The sequence below is a fragment of the Megalopta genalis genome, chromosome 7 (genome assembly GCF_051020955.1).
Source record: "Megalopta genalis isolate 19385.01 chromosome 7, iyMegGena1_principal, whole genome shotgun sequence".
Taxonomy (NCBI): Eukaryota; Metazoa; Arthropoda; class Insecta; order Hymenoptera; family Halictidae; genus Megalopta; species Megalopta genalis.
Window position 1 is genome coordinate 8068393 of NC_135019.1, and position 14838 is coordinate 8083230.

The following is a 14838-nucleotide window of genomic DNA, read 5'->3' on the forward strand; positions in this document are numbered from 1 at the left end:
ATGGAGAAACGCGAAAGCGCTGTGTAAAAAGCATTATAGCGCTCGAATTCACGCACAGCCGCGCACACCTTTGCCCGGTCGGCTGTCTCTCCGGCTGGGTACGCGGCGTGGCGTGGCGTGGCGCGGCGCGGCGCGATGCACTGCAGCGAAATGCAGTATGCAGGCGGGAGTTGGCGCTTACGTAAGCTGCGTCCAAGACTCCATTATTACGCAACGCGCTCTGCTAAATAATAAATGCAGACGCATTGTAATGCCGTGGCGGGACGACTGCAGCGTGTTTCTCAAGTATTCGCAGTTTCCACTCCTGATGCATCGGTACCACGAAACGCTATACAAGCATCCGCAATTCCACGAACTGTGTTCGTGCAATCATAAAAGGCTGCCTCGAAAAAGACCTTCGACTATGCTGTCCTTAACTGCGTCACTAGCGTACATATTTGTGTATTTATTGTATTTATTGTATTTATTGCATTTACTGCATTTACTGCATTTATTGTATTTATTGCATTTATTGTATTTATTGTATTAATTGTATTAATTGTATTTACTGCATTTATTGCATTTATTGTATTTATTGCATTTATTCTATTTATTGTATTTATTCTATTTATTGTATTTATTGTGTTTTTTATTTATCGCATTTACCGTATTTATTGCATTTAACGTATTTATCGCATTTGCCGTATTTACCGCATTTATCGTATCCGATACAATAGGTCACATAAAATGGAAGTACAGCAAAATTCTCCCTAATTTTCCTACGACTTGTAAACAAAAATGGACAATCTGGGAAGAGAAGATACGATTATTACACGATTATAACGATTATAAAAACGAGGTGCAAGGCTCGAATAATCGTACCACCTCTTCCCAAACTGTCCATTTTCATTTACAAGCTGAAGAAAAATTAGGAAGAATTTACTGTTCCGTAAACTGTGAAATGTCCGAGTTAATTCTGTTCACTTACGTACTCAAACTTTCTGGCCGGTCATTTCCCATCTCTTTAATTCATATTGGCCGACAGGGCCGCTTAATCGTATCAAGACTATTTCGCTTTTATTTCTGTTAATTTCGCTGACCCACTGCCACAATTTGTTCGTAGGCTGTAAACGCAATTTTATTCGGCCCACCCATTGCGCAACAACAACGCGTACCAGCCTTTTTCGGTAATTCGGACTCCGCAGGTGCTATAATTTTTTACACCCTGGCCGACATGTTACGTCTACCAATTAGACCGGCCTTCAACCCCTATTGTTGTTCTAAGCCCCGTGTTGTTCTAAATTGCTCGAGCTGTCCTCCTCTTTTAATCCTGTTCCTGCGGGTCCTATAATTTCCACATACACCCTCGTCACCCCCGCTGCCGCAATTTGACATTAAATTATCTTACCTACTTACTTCGTCCTCCATTAATCCCTTAAGTGACTAACCCGTGACAGCTACGAGCTCCCGTAACGCGCGCGCATAATGTTCAACGACATTTAAGACATTTATTTATAGTCACGTTTAAATCAAATACTTTGTACGCCATTTTATTTTACCCACTGTAGGGATTATTTTAAGAAAATCCTACGGGTCACAGGAGCGAAACGAACGACACACCATTTAAATAACAATGACGATGATAATTTATTGACAAAAAGATAACACAACGAGTCTCCACTTCGCTACAACTTTTCTTGAATAAAGACAACGATAACGATAACGTATGACTTTCCCCGACTTTCTCCGACTTTCTCCGACTTTCTCAATCAGATTTTCCATACTTCAAATCTTCTCTCTTTCTTTCCTTTTTCTCTTTATTGCATTTTCTTACCATTCCCCCACCCTGCCGTCATCCCTCTTGCATACGTTCCGTCTGGCTATTATTTATTCTCTTTCCCTCCCTCTCACTCGCTCTCTCACTCGCTCACGCTCTCTCTTTCGGCTGCGCAGGACTTCCAGGAATCTCAGAAGTAAACACAAGTCACTCGAAGCTATCCACGCAGTTCCAAACACTATGCTTTAACATCCGTCCCATTTCTTCAATATTTTACGACACTCGCTGTTGATCACTTTGCCTTTAATTCTCGGAAAGACTATACACCATGTCTCCACTTTCCATGAAATAAAAAGCTACGTTATCTAGTAGACCATTCGATAATAAGGTACAGTAAATTTTGCCTAAATGGCGCTCAGATCGTGCACGAAAATGGACAATTTGGCAATTATTCGAGCCTTGCAGTTCGTTTCTATAATTGTTGGCGATCGGCAAAAATAAAAATGAGCCGCGAGGCTCAAATAATCGTATCTCCACTTCCCAAAATGCCCATTTTTGTTTACAAGTCGAAAGAGAATTAGGGAGAATTTACTGTAACTCTTACTTTGCCTTTCATTCCCGGAAAGACTATACACCATGTCTCCACTTTCCATGAAATAAAAAGCTACGTTATCTAGTAGACCATTCGATAATGAGGTACAGTAAATTTTGCCTAAATGGCGCTCAGATCGTGCACGAAAATGGACAATTTGGCAATTATTCGAGCCTTGCAGCTCGTTTCTATAATTGTTGGCGATCGGCAACTATAAAAATCAGCTGCGATGCTCGAATAATCGTATCTCCGCTTCCCAAATTGCCTATTTTTGTTTACAAGTCGAAAGAAAATTAGGGAGAATTTACTGTAACTCTTACTTTGCCTTTCATTCCCGGAAAGACCCTAAACTATGTCTCCACTTCTTATGAAATAAAAAAATTACGTTACCTAGTAGACCATTCAATAAGGAGGTACAGTAAATTTTGCCTAAATGGCGCTCAGATCGTGCACGAAAATGGACAATTTGGCAATTATTCGAGCCTTGCAGCTCGTTTCTATAATTGTTGGCGATCGGCAAAAATAAAAATGAGCCGCGAGGCTCAAATAATCGTATCTCCACTTCCCAAAATGCCCATTTTTGTTTACAAGTCGAAAGAAAATTAGGGAGAATTTACTGTAACTCTTACTTTGTCTTTCATTCCCGGAAAGACCCTAAACTATGTCTCCACTTTTCATGAAATAAAAAAATTACGTTACCTAGTAGACCATTCAATAAGGAGGTACAGTAAATTTTGCCTAAATGGCGCTCAGATCGTGTATGAAAATGGACAATTTGGCAATTATTCGAGCCTTGCAGCTCGTTTCTATAATTGTTGGCGATCGGCAACTATAAAAATCAGCTGCGATGCTCGAATAATCGTATCTCCGCTTCCCAAATTGCCTATTTTTGTTTACAAGTCGAAGGAAAATTAGAAAGAATTTACTGTAACTCTTCATCGGCCTAAGCATCGAATGCTTCAATGTTACCAATTTTTCCACCGTATATTAATTTTATTATCGCGCGTCCTGCATTAGTGCGAAGGCGTTAAACATTCACGAACGGGACCATCGGTCAGTCTCCTGCAACTCTGCCTCCTCTAGAGGATGCCGGCCGGACTCCGGCAAAACGTTTCCAATTTTATTTTCGTTAATCTTGTGACGTGCTTGCCGGGCAAGACAGGCGCGCACTAAAACCGCAAGAGTGAATAAAACAGCGCGTCGTTGAGACCGGCTCGGACCAACGAGAAAATGGACCGGCGTGCATTATTAACACGACAGAATATCGGAAGGATAATGAATATTCCCGATTACGGCTGATCCGTTAATAAATGATGCGTCGATCGATCCGGATGACGTAGTTCCTGGTGCGGCGCGCGGTTCGTATGCAGAAAAAAGAAAACAAGACCGGAAAATATGAAACCCAAATACTCGGCAGCTGGGAACAATGAGGCCGGCTTTCGGGATGATAATCCCACCTGTTAATACGGAACAATAAGCAAGTAGAAGCGAGAAGAAAGAGACGCGCTCCGCGCACGGCAAATATTTGTTCCATACTTTCGTTATTGCCGTTGCTTTCATACAGTTAATTGCGAAATCCACCGATCCTTTAACCGGAATCCTTCGATGGTAATTAATACCCTTTTCACGTTAAACCTGTCCTATGGCATTTAATGATCACAATTATCGGCGCGTCGATAAATCGCAGATCAATGTTTCATTTTCAACAATATTTTAAAAATATTTTAATTTTTATATTTGAATTTATATTATATATATTATTATATTAATATAAATTCAAATATAAAATATTTTTAAAATATTGTTGAAAATGAAACATTGATCTGCGATTATATTATTATATTATATTATATTATATTATATTATATTATATTATATTATATTATATATATATATATATATTATTATTATATTATATATTTCATATATAAATTTCTATTTTAATATTTAACCCAATCAGCAACTGAATCGACTGGCCCTCTCGCATTAGAAACACCAGAAACGCTAATAAGTCTGTTTATCGTCAAAAATATGTTTTGAAAAATCGTTGCATGCAGCTCAGAAAATTCCTATAAATACCGTCGACGGTAACGTTGCAAAAATAGTTCGCCATTTCCGAGGGTTAATGTACCAATTTCTTATACATACGTCGCTGCACTACCACTGTTAATATGCATAAAGGCTCCGTAAATAAATAAATACATAAATAAACAACGAACCGCGAGCGGTCGATGAAAGAATAGTCGAACAACCACGGGATACGCGAAGCGGATTGTTGGGTCGCTCGATCGATTAGTGGTGGATTTACGATTTCTAAAATAGTTGGAACACTGGGCGAGGCAAGAATGAGGAGGGTCGGAAAATCAGCGCCTGTCGGCACGGCATCGATTAAGCAGAAAAGGGAAACAGGTTACGGGGGAACGCAGGATCGCGATAATACCCGGTGGAGTGCAACGCGTGCTCCACATTATTCGAGCATTTACGTCTCGGTGGTCGTTAATCATTAAAACCGGGTGCAGGAACGATAGATGGGATGCTGCGGGCAGTGCAGCGGGGCGAGAGGGGCAGGGGTAGGAAGAAAGGGGGCGGAAGGGGACGGTAATCGGAAGCTGGAGATGCCGCGGCCCGTCGATTCTCCCCGTTCAATTACCATCGTTCCATCGTGCCGACGTTATTAGCATTACCGCGATTCCGTGGAAAGGCATCGCGATATGGCGTGCCGGTAATTTCTCCCGGCTCCTTTCTTCTTCCCGGGCCGAAGAATCCGCCGTGAGAGATTCTTCGGCGTTATCGGCGGCGATCCATCCCGCCGTTCGGCCCATTCAGGACCACTGTTATGCGACCGGGGCGCGGCGCGACGAGGCGATCGGTATTGGAAACGCATCAGTTGCCCCGTGACGAAGCTCTGTGCCCCGGGCACCAACCGATCGACCTTTCCCGCGAACCGAACAAACGTATCGGCGGAGATAACGAGCGAGACGCTGCTCCGGGGGGCACCCGGCCCGCGCACCAGAGATATTGCGAGCTGAACGGACGAAACTGTTCCCGGAGTCTAATCTACCAGTCTTCGAGATGGCCGCCGGAAACATCGGTGGTCCGCAAAAGTCGCCGCGAGCTTCTGTTGCTCTAAGTACGTCGGCAAAGAACCAGTGCGAAAGTTAGCGTTCCTATTCGAAATGGGCGAGAGGTTTGTCTCTAGAGCGATTCTCTAAGAATTCATCCTTTGCCCTCCGAGACGTCGCTAAAAATTGTTATATCTTTTAGACATTAATTTTTGCAATACTAAACTTATCGATGTTTAATCGACTGTTGTACGAGCGATGTGCATGAAATGGAAGTAAGCATAGAAAATGGACTACGTAAAAATGACAGAAGTCGAAAGTGAAAGTGGCACTGTGAATAATTAAAAATCAACTATTACCGTCATTGCAAACTTTGGATATACAGGTTTTCCGTAAATTATGGTACTTCCGGGAGTAGAGAGGTTCCTGGGGTTATTTGAAGTAACTTTTTCCTTAGCGAAAATGCAATCAGCGGCTTTGTTTACGAGTTATTAACGAAAAACACTGACCAATGAGGGACGAGCACTCGGCTGGCGCTAGGGGGCCGAGCCAATGAGCGGAACTAGGCTTCGACTGCTCGTTGGCTCGCCCGCCTCGCGCCAGCCGAGGTCGCCTCTGATTGGTCAGTGTTTTTCGTTAATAACTCGTTAACGATAGCTCGGAGAAAAATTTTGTACAGGAAAAAGTTGCTTCGAATGACTTCAGGAATCTCTAGTGTCTCGGAAGTACCATAATTTTGGGACACTCTGTATTATGTAATGCTACTGTTTCAACGTGTACACGATTACTTCAACAACGCAGATACGCAATTAACACGTGCATTAACAAAAATGGCCCCCGGGCACGGGACGGTTATAATTAGACTGCGGATCTTTATGCAAAATAAACATTTCCTACATCATTTACAAGAAACAGAAATGAAATAATAATAATAATAAATTGAATCTTCTACAATAATTCTATTGGCTTGAAGATGGCGCGACACTGTCATCAGATTTTTGTTACGTTGTCGGAATGTTACATCTCGTCTACTTATTTTTGCTATAAACGAATAGAATTCGCGGTTCAGTTATTACACTTTTCTCGATCTCCAATTTTTGTTAATAACTCAAACATTACTCGTTGCGAGCCGTAGATATCGTGATCAAGTAATGCCTGATGTTGTAACTTTAATAGGTTTTCGAACTGTTACTTTCGACCCGAGTTTCCACTTCTACCAGAAGTGGAAGAACTGTATTGATTTTGGATAATGCATATGTATACAAGGGAATTGGCATAATATAATAATGGCATAATAATGGAATGTGAGTGAAAGGATTAATTGATGGATGATCTTCGATCCCAATTTTCATAGCATGATGAACAAAGTCAATTTGCCGACTATAAAATTCCTTGTGGTAAAAATAAAGCAGAAATCCTAGAGATACATAAATGCGTAAAGATCTGCTGTCCACTCACGTGCTTTCCCTTATGCATAAAGATTCATGTTACCAGGATAAGGAAAACATTTCTACAGATTCCTCGTGGTATGTATAAAATGGATGAGTGTTAGACGTCGCTGAGTGTTACACGAATTCGCGTAATCGCCAACCTCTTCGAGGTAAATCTTGCAACACTGTTTGTAGACACTTTGTTACTCATGTTTCCTCGGTTCTATCGAGCGATGCGAATCTTCGAGAGCTCCGTTTGTAACAGGACCAACAAGACAAAGTTCACGCAATTTTTCTTGGAACGTACGAGCAAGCGTTGAACTCCCCTAGACGACTGTGGGCTTTGAGAATTTGCTTCTGACGTACTGTTATCACTTATTGTATATATAGACACCTATAAATAACCGGATTTTATTAGAAATTATAATAATAATATAATTATTATTATAATATATATAATAATAATTATATATTATATATTATATAATTATAATATATATAATAATAATTATATATTATATATTATATAATTATAATATATATAATAATAATTATATATTATATATTATATAATTATGATATATAATATATAATTATATAATTATTATATTATTATTATTATTATTATTATTATTATTATTATTAATGGTCGTTAATAATACGGTTCGGTGTTCCAACAATTGCGATGAAAATCTGAAAATACACCCACATCGTTCGTAGTGCGGTCGATTTGTCATATGAGATATAGGTGCAAAAACATACTAACGCGAATTAAATCGTTTTTGCGGAATCCATCGTAATCGTATTCTTCGATCTTCAATGCGTAAGTATATGAAGTTCTAGAATATGCGTCGGTTGCATCATATTGCATCAAAGATCTATTTGCTTTCTCTGCTTCAATTTTACTTAATTTCTCAACAAGAATAGCCGATAATCGCAGATTTTCGGATATTTAACAATTGCGACTACTTCAAATAACTGCATTTTAATGGCCATTATATTATCAGGTGATATAAATATTTGATTGTATCGGAAAGCTTTGTTGGTTTTTAATACTAGGTTTTCGGGAACCGTCGAAACGACGGGTCACTAATTTTTTAATCCACGATTATTCAGATTGCAACGATATTTATGACACGATTGCGTTTATAAGTTATTTATCGAATACACGTAAAAAACCGTATAAACGAATATAAAAGAGCTGCTTTCACTGCTCCGTAAATCTTGTGTCAACTACTTTCTACGAGATCAATAAATAATCATGTCATTTGTCCTTTTTCGCTTATTCGAACCGAAAATGGGTTAAGTTGTTGTTGCACTCGATGCACGCGGTGTGCATCAAAATCTGCCGCGGCCAAACGGTTAACAATTTCCCCGTCGCGGGTCTCATTGTCTCATTCGACACCGTCAAGTGTAAACGTTAATTGATGGTCTCGGAGAATATCGAGTCCACGCGGGATCGGAGGAAAACGAAGCCAAGTGTTACATTGTTCGCCGGATATTTACGATACCGGAACAACGTCGATCGCGGTCTGTAATCGCGGCTGGGATTCAGCTATATCATGAACGTATTGCGACGCTCGTCTCTCGTCCCTCGTAAAACTGGATCGGCCGAATTATTAAAACTTTCCCGTCTTCCCTCGGATTCCCTGGGAAACTCGATGTTACCTCGACGCCGCGATCGACGCACGTTGTCCACGGCTGGTCTCCGGTCGCCGTCGCCGACGATCGCGAAGATCGCGCGGAATTTACGCAGAACGACAGGAGCTACGATAATAATCGAATCTGTGAAATAACTGTGAATAAAAGCTCACGGTACAATCGAAAACGTTCGCGAACATTCTGCGCCGCCTTCCGAGCGTTGCGTCATTGTTCCTCTTTGGTTGCGATTCGCGAGTGTGGCATCGGTGGTCCGCAAATGACTAAATTAAACATCTGGCGCGTGACTGGGTGGTAATTTTCGGGCGGGCCAGATAACGTTGTCGCCGACGATCGCTGATAACAGAAATCCGGTTATTTAACCCGTTAATGCACAGTTTTTTTGAAAAAGGCCGGCCAAAAAAATCAATTTTTTTGTATATAAAAAAACACAATTTAGAACGTTGTCTTGGCAAGAGAATTACAAAAATACAAAAATAATCAAAATTTTTATTGCAATTTTGGATTTTGATAAATTATTATTATTATTGTTATTATTATTATTATTATTATTATTATTATTATTGTATTTTATTTTACATTACATTTTAGTAAAATATATATTGAAAAATGAGCGAATCAGAATCTGAATATGAATACGCTGTCGGAAAGCGGCTCGCAAGGAAGAAATAAGTCGTAAGTGATAAGTAGAAAAAGGATATATTTTACACTTGAATAAGTAAGTGTTATACCTTACAATCCCATGTAAATGATAAATATCAATAAAACGATTGTTTTTTTCTTGCTTTCACAATGTTATTTTCAATTCTCGATTACATTCGAGTGTGAAAAATTATAGCAACATAAAGTACAACGCCGCTCGAATTATCTCGAGTGTGCACAGTTTGGCCAGTTTAGCGCGCTCGAGTTAACTCGAGCGGGCACGTTAAGGGGTTAATAAGCGCGGAGCGTTGCCAGTGTTCTGGCGTAAGAGGAACGTTCCGACGCTTCGCGACAAATTTTCCGATTAACGGGAATTGCGGATCGGCCGTGGCTCGTCGGAATAACGCTTAAGACTGGCTTTAAAGCCTCGTCGCGTCGACCGGCTGATTGTAACGGAATAAGAGTAGCGGGAATGCGACACGATCCGCTCCGGTGTCTCGTCGCCGCGCCGGTGGTCGCTTGGGCGAAATCGATCAGTAATTTTCCGAGTGCACGTTGCCGTCCGGGGACTTAACGGCTTTCGAAGTAATTGGCTCGGACTAATAAACGCCTTCGGTCGTCCAGGGAGCGTCTTCCTGTTTCCGCGCAGTCACGTGCACGTGCGTGGATTCCCTCGAACACGCAGGCAGAAAACACGGGAGCAGCGTCGAGCCAACCTCGGAACACGTGCCGCTCCCATTTATCCCCGCGGCGGCCAATCACCGCGGAGCCGCGTGATTGCGCCAAATTTGTCGCGATTACGGGACTGCCGTAGCACGCGTTTGCATGCGCTCCCGCCACCGCGGCAGAACCGACGCGTCCCTTTTCTCTCTTCGACGTTTCTCTTTTCAATGTTTACCATCTTCTTCCGCTTCCCGGTTCGGATTCGACGAACGGACTCGCTGCGAGCGGACGCAATACTGCAATCTTGTGCACGAGAAATTTGAGATGCGACGGCCACCTGCTACGCTCCTCGGCAGAGAGCTACAGTAATGTCTGACTGACGCTCAGATTGTCCACTAAAATGGATAATTTGGGAAGAGGAGATACGATTATTCGAGCCTTGCGACTCGTTTTTATAATTGTGGACAATTTATAAGTACAAAAATAAACCGCAAGCCTCGAATAATCGTATCTCCTCTTCTCAAATTATCTATTTTAGTGGACAAGATTACCAGTTAGATAAGGACCCGAAGAACATTATCAGGCCGAATCAGTTCTGGAAAAAGTGTTCGAGTAATTACAGTAATGTCTCCCTTACTGACGCTCAGATTGTCCACTAAATTGGATAATTTGGGAAGAGATCTCCTCCTTGGGAAGAGAATCCTCCGCTTGGAATCCTCAGCTTGGAATCCTCAGCTTGGAATCCTCAGCTTGGAATTCTGAGCTTGGAATCCTCAGCTTGGAATCCTCAGCTTGGAATCCTCAGCTTGGAATCCTCAGCTTGGAATCCTCAGCTTGGAATCCTCCGCTTGGAATCCTGAGCTTGGAATCCTCCGCTTGGAATCCTCCGCTTGGAATCCTCAGCTTGGAATCCTCAGCTTGGAATCCTCAGCTTGGAATCCTCCGCTTGGAATCCTGAGCTTAGAATCCTGAGCTTGGAATTCTGAGCTTAGAATCCTCAGCTTGGAATCCTCAGCTTGGAATCCTGAGCTTGGAATCCTGAGCTTGGAATCCTCCGCTTGGAATCCTCCGCTTGGAATCCTGAGCTTGGAATCCTCCGCTTGGAATCCTCCGCTTGGAATCCTCAGCTTGGAATCCTCAGCTTGGAATCCTCAACTTGGAATCCTGAGCTTGGAATTCTGAGCTTAGAATCCTCAGCTTGGAATCCTCTGCTTGGAATCCTCCGCTTGGAATCCTGAGCTTGGAATCCTCCGCTTGGAATCCTCAGCTTTGAATCCTGAGCTTGGAATTCTGAGCTTGGAATCAAAACAAATGATACCGTAATGTCTCCCTAACTGACGCTCAGATTGTGCACAAAAATGGATAATTTGGGAAGAGGAGATACGATTATCCGATCCTTGCGGCTCGTTTTCATAATTGTGGACGATTTACAACTATAAAAATAAACCGCAAGGCTCGAATAATCGTATCTCCCTTTCCCAAATTGTCCATTTTTGTGCGCAATCTGGGCGTCAATTAGAGAGACATTACTGTAATTACTCGAACACTTTTTCCATAACTGAATCGGCCTGATAATGTTATTCGGGTCCTTATCTGACTGGTAATTTTTTGACGTTGATAATTTCCAATTTGTGAAAGTAATTCTTCGATGCTTCTTTTACAATCATCGTCAGAATTCTACGTGATCTCGTAGCATTGAATCGAAGATGGCGGCTGGAGCCTGTTTTACATGGAACACCCTGTATAATTCCACATATTGTTCTAAACCGTTCTTACAATAACTTAAAACGTTCTTGCGATTAAGGAAGGATCTACGAAATATCGCATTACGAGACTGCGGGTTTTATGCATTTATTGCAACAATCGATAAGAGCAAAATAAGAGAATAAGAGAAGAATTAGAAGAATGTAACAGTATCGTTACATTATTTTCAATTGATTGAAACTGTTAAACGAAGAAATACATTGTCATTCAATTCTTGCTTTATTCGATGTCTCGACAAAATGTTTATCTTGCTAACTTAACATTTGCTTAACCTTCCATTAAAACCCGTCCTGATTAATTAGCCCGATTAACTCGTTTTCGCAACTGTAGTTGCATCCTCGTGTGCTAAGCCAGTCGAGTCGAAGGAATTTTTATCGTAAATCTATGCAAACCTCGCGGATCCACGAGAAACAGCATTCCTTATTCCACTGATCAGGAATTATTACAATAATAATCATTTATACCAATGTACCCCAATTTGTTGAAAAGAATATAACATTTTATTTGAAGATAATATATAAAAATTCGATATATATATAGTAAAAATTGAAAACTAATAAACAACGTTTTCATACTGCCTTTTAATTAAATATTACGTTATTGTAATAAATATTATTTAAATATAAATTAAAAAATAATAAATATTATTTTTCTGTACGTGATCGTACAAACTATATATTGAACACAAGAAAATAAAGAGGCACAACATAAATTTAATTAAAATAATAAATAATTAAGTACTATGAAATAACCTTCTTTTGGGAAGACAGTATTTTATTTTAGATTTAAATCGATTCCGTGTACATAATTCAAACAAATATATATTCACGATCTTTATGAAACTCCCAGTCTTAAGAAATTATTATTATGATTCCGCGTCGAACTTCATCCTGCTACTCATTTTTCCACGTCAGAACATTCCCCGTTCGACGAATAGTTATCGTTCAAAGTTCACCGTGCCCAAATTTGCCGCGCAGTCAATTCCGGTTCATCGATTCGATAGGAATCGTGAAATCTGCCCCTTTTGCGAAAAGGAACGATTAAATTCGACCGAATTTTTTCAATTCGCCACTCAGGGATTTCTCCAGAGGTTCCCGTGGAAATACCACGCAGGGCCTCCTGGTGGCCATCCTTTAGAGGACGGAACAATGCCGCGGCATAATTAAATCCGGGCAAATTGACAAAATCGTACGGTTTCTTTCGCCTCGGCCAGGAATCGAGGACTCTGCCGGATCGGGTTGGCCGAGACGCGGGAGAGGTTTCGTCGCGTGGGAGACGCAGAGAAAGGAAAGAGAGAGAGAGAGAGAGAGAGAGAGAGAGAGAGAGAAAGAGAGAGGCTTTGGCACCCCGGTAAATGGAATTTTCTGGCGTTTTGATCAAAGCGAGCCCGCCGACCGACTCGGCCGCGTCCGCTCGAGCCCGCTCCGGCCCGCCTGGGACCGCGCCGTATTCACGGAGCGTCGAGTCTAATGAGACTGGCAGATACTCGAGTCGCGGCGGTACGTGTCCCGAATCCGTGGGAAAAAATCATTCGCAACAAGCCCCTTTGCGACTCGGGCCCCACCCCCGATTGTCTCTCGCGGAACGGCGACAAAGAACGCCGTCCGGGGAGATGGAAACGCGTCGCGTCGCGCCGCGTCTCGTCTCGGCTTGTTTCGGCCTCGCTGGACGACGAGCCGGGGAAAAAATTGTCGTCGGGAGCCACGAGCAAGGGACGAGAGCGCTCTGTCCTCTTTGGGTTCGATTCGACGGATGCCGGCGGTGGTTCGGTAATGGCGTTTCGATCGAAAAACCGGCGACAGGCGTCTTCTGATAACGCCTCGAACAATGGTCGGTTAATCAACTACGCGCGGCAACGTGGTATCGGAACGCGGACGCGTAAATAACAAAGGCCGCGCGCCCTAGTCCTTTGCCGTTTTTCCCGGAATTTTCTGGTTTCGGGAACATATTCAAAACTCTATGAGTGGGAGAGCGCTTTAAACCGGCGATGGGCAACCTTTTACCTGCAGTGGGCCGCAATTAAAAAGCCAATACGAACGGCGAAGTCAAATTCTAGCGGACACCGGCTCCTCGCATCGGGGTTCAGGGTAACGAAAATGCGAAGAAATCAGCGAAAAACGCAGCCAAAGGAGCAACGACAAACTATATACAGGGTGTCCCACAATTATTTTAACAGCCGAAAATGAGGGGTAGCTGAGGTCATTTGAAGTAACTTTTTCCTTTGCGAAAATGCAATCCGCGGCTTTGTTTACGAGTTATTAACGAAAAACACTGGCCAATGAGAGGTGACGGTGCGAGAGAGAGGGTCCGCGAGAGAGTCCGCAGCACGAGGCTTTGACAGAAGGTCGGGACGGACTCGAGCCGCGTTCGAAGTATTGAACAAGTCACGAAGCGAGAACTTTCCGGATTTTTTTAACTACATAACAGTGATATTTTTAAGAAAAACGCTGTTCACCTTTACTTTAGAACGTCTGAAGAATATTCACTAATTTTTCGGACTCGAAATAATATGTAGTTTAACCGTGACAGTCGTTTTAATTTTCTGGTGTGCATGACACCTTATGTGTACCATATGAAATTTTTATGCAAGGTGTACAGTGAAGATTAGCAAAGTTCGTAAATGATATTTTAATTTAAATAACTCCGTGTACGAACAGAATTCAACGAATGATTCGCAAAGCTGATTTAATAATAAATAATCGCGTTAAGGTACGTAAAGGATTTGTTTTTTAGAGAAATATGAAAAATATTATCGATAAGAAACTCACCCATTTAGTTGAGGATGCATTTGCTGACTCGTACGTACTGACCTCGTACAACGAACAGCTGATCCCAGGTCGATGACCGCAACATTCGAGGGATACTGTCGGTGGAACCTCTGGTATGGTTATTTGCGAAGTTCACTTACACTGCACTGTCACCAAACACTGATCAGTTATTTAATCACTGATAATCCGAATCACTTGTGGATATTTAAGAAAGATCACTGAGACTCGTTCGCGGATAATCGTTTATTCGACGCGTTCGTTCGGAAGTCGACGTTTCACTGCCGAAAAATTCAGGCCTTGACTGTGGGTCCTTGTTGTTCTTCGTTCGGCCGTCCGAGGAAATGACACTCGATACCATTTTCTTCGCACGGCCATTAATTACGTTCTAAGAGCGCAGGGTGACAGCGGGTCGGACACAGTTTACGTCTCGGCATATCTTGTTTATTTCATTTGGCGGTACCCTGCGCTTCGAAGAAAATAGTATCGGGTGTTATTTCCTCGG

The 14838-nt window shown here is 42.0% G+C and overlaps 2 protein-coding genes across 8 annotated transcripts in view; one reads left to right on the forward strand and one right to left on the reverse strand.

The window, feature by feature from the left end:
* LOC117229120 (lachesin) overlaps positions 1-14838 on the forward strand; it is a 593951-nt gene that overhangs the window by 401083 nt on the left and 178030 nt on the right. The window lies entirely within an intron of this gene.
* The window catches only part of FucTC (alpha-(1,3)-fucosyltransferase C), a 62112-nt gene that overhangs the window by 28636 nt on the left and 18638 nt on the right, over positions 1-14838 (reverse strand). The window lies entirely within an intron of this gene.